We start from the raw sequence: 2869 nt of genomic DNA on the forward strand, positions 1-2869 counted from the left end.
AGTAGACATGTTTGTTTTTGTGCCACACATATAGCGGAAATTTCTTCAACTCACTGACCAATTATGGGTTAACTAAATTATCGGCCATACAATACAATAAAGTTTAAAAATCCCTACAAACTGTTACCCTCAATGTAACAAAACACATAATTCTCTGTATCACTGGTCAATGGGTTAACTAAATTATCAGCCATATAGTAGGGTGGGGGAAGACGGGACACCTTTAGCACATAATATCTAAATATCCCGATCGTGTTTCAAACAATTAACAACGATCTATGAGAGTCGTGAGGATAACTTTTTATAATTTTTTGAATTATCATTGTTTACTACCAAATGGGACGAGAAAAAAATGAAAAGGAGTCCCATCTTCCCCCACCCTACTATACAGAACAAATAAATTTAAAATCCCTACAAAATAGTTACCTTCAAAGTAATATAAAACTTGTAGGCTGTCACGGGAATATACAAGTCAACAGCCGTGTTATAACGACTGTCGTTTCCCCGCCAATCAAAGATAATTAAGCCAAGTTTATTTATTCATTACATATTAATATGTTAAAAAGCTGTTAAAATGGTAGGATCATAGCCAAATGATACCGGGTTCGAAGTTGGTTGCCGTCATCATTGCGGGCGTATCTGTCTTTGAGCGAGACATTTAAAGGTAATTGCTTTAGTTATCTAAAATATCCACATTTTTAACATTAAATAAAAAATTTGTCGCTAAAATGATTACTCATAAAGTTGCACAAGTGTAAACGGCACGTGTGTGGCTGTACTTATTTTTGCGTGGCGGGAAAACTGGATTTTACACTGTACAGCACTACTTTAAGATCTCCTTATACTGAGTAAAAGTCTTTTGTGAAAAATTAGAAAAAAAACACTAGTTATGGGAAGTTAACAAAACGATTTTAGATCACGTTGCATCAAGAGAAAGCAGATAAATTCTCCTCTCCCACCAACCTCCAGGATGTTGGCTGCAGTAAACAGGATGCTAATTAAACTGGCTTTCTCCTTAAAAAAAATATTTCGGAAATTGTTCATATCATAAACGTGATCAGATTTTTATATAAGGCGATGCTTTTAAACGGTAAAGTATCTGTTTTCTACAGCATTAAAAGTAAGTGGCTTGTAGTAACATTGCAATTTCATTTTACTAAACGGGTGTTTCTGCAGATGAACAAGTCACTTTTCCTTCTCTTGCTCGTCATCGGACTCCTCGTCCTCACCGATACCACTGATGCGTGGCGTCGTCGTCGCAGAGGCCGTCGTCGATGGTGGAACCAAAAGGCAGCGAAAGAATGTAAGTTAATCATTTTTAGCCTGTTTCTTTGAAATATTGGCACTTTTTTATTCTGGTGTAGCTGGTCAGCGAACGCTTATGAGTCTAAACAAAATTCTAAATTTGTTGATGATATTTTTTCTTGTGGGATAAAATTTGGTCCAAGCAGACACCCGCCAGCTGTGGAAGCTTTATCAAAAACACATTCATTATCCTTTTGTAATGATGCGAGCGTATAACCACTGAACCACGAAGCTAAATGACTTGAATTATTTAAAACACAATATATCCAGGTGTTTCACAATTCGTTTTTGTTTCAGCTGAAGATGTAGAATCGATTGAAGAACCAAAAGAGGATGACCGTTGGTATGAACAATAAGTGTTCATCATTATAATCCGACGATGTTAATAAAATAAACTCGAATTCAGCATTTTTTGAATTATTACCTGCAATTTTATTGTATGAAGGCAAAGACAGATCTATGACACTAGTAAAGAGATTAGCAGAATGTTTCACATGTTCTGAGTAATTCTATACGGGAAATAAAGAGGAAAAGCAGTTTGCGCACGTTTGTCTCGAATGTACAAAATTACAATATGTTTTAAATAGATTTTACTAAAAAACAATGCGACTACCATTCGCGAAGGTGCTCAGTTGTTTAAACAGTTTTAAGTAGTACATAGATTATAAGAAATTGCAGCATTGGTAGTAAAAATTGTCCACTTTGTAGTTCCGTAGGTATTTAGTGACAAATTTAAAGTTTTTTAATAAAAATACGTGCTATTTATTTCCTCTAATAAATAGGGACTTATATCGAGACTGTATAAACGAATATATAGAGATTGTATAATTCTATCTTCGTTGTGTTTATAATTATGTATCATCCTTTTCGTTTAAGTTTTTAATTGTAGTTAGATTGCTATAAAAGAATAAACATGAAATAGAAAGGAACCAAAACGTTTTTCGAACACAATGCGGGTGGAAAAGCTGGCGATTGTTTTGCTGCGGCAAGCTATTCCCATGTGATTTCTCCGGAATGTCAGTTTAAAACTGGCTTTTTTTGGAAAATTATTTTGGAAATTAAACCTACCATTAACTTGTTTGGATATTTTTTTAATATGAAAAACCGAACGTTTCAACAACTTACTGAAATATAGCTGTAAAGTAAATGGTATAACGTGGTATGCACACGTGATGTTACAAAGCATCACTTATATTTTAAAAACTAATATATAATAGGATGGGATGTGTTTTCGGTTTGTAAAATTTCACCTGCTGTGGGAATCGCTGTAACTTCTCATGTGTTATATCTTCATACAAAAAATTTGAACGTTGCATAAAAAGAGAGCAGATATATTTTTCTCTCCTACCAACCTGCAGGATGTTGGCTGCAGTAAACAGGATGCATGTGTGGAAAGTAACTAAAACCACTCTCTTATCATCTATCCTCGCACTCTTGTGGTGGAGAAACTCTCGGTTTCACGGGAAGCAATTAAAACGTTTTCTGTAGAAAGCCCAATCACGAAGCATGAATAAAGTGTTGTTACTATATAAGTTAGCTTTTAATAAAGGTATTATACTCCAAA

General features: G+C 34.5%; 1 long non-coding RNA gene across 1 annotated transcript; it reads left to right on the top strand.

Moving 5' to 3' along the window:
• The first annotated feature begins 1015 nt into the window (after positions 1-1015).
• On the top strand, positions 1016-1713 carry LOC100186866. The gene is made up of 3 exons (XR_182256.4): positions 1016-1120; positions 1177-1303; positions 1603-1713. It is a non-coding gene; the product is annotated as an uncharacterized LOC100186866 (long non-coding RNA).
• The last annotated feature ends 1156 nt before the right edge of the window (positions 1714-2869 follow it).

This window comes from Ciona intestinalis, unplaced genomic scaffold (assembly GCF_000224145.3).
Source record: "Ciona intestinalis unplaced genomic scaffold, KH HT000915.1, whole genome shotgun sequence".
Taxonomy (NCBI): Eukaryota; Metazoa; Chordata; class Ascidiacea; order Phlebobranchia; family Cionidae; genus Ciona; species Ciona intestinalis.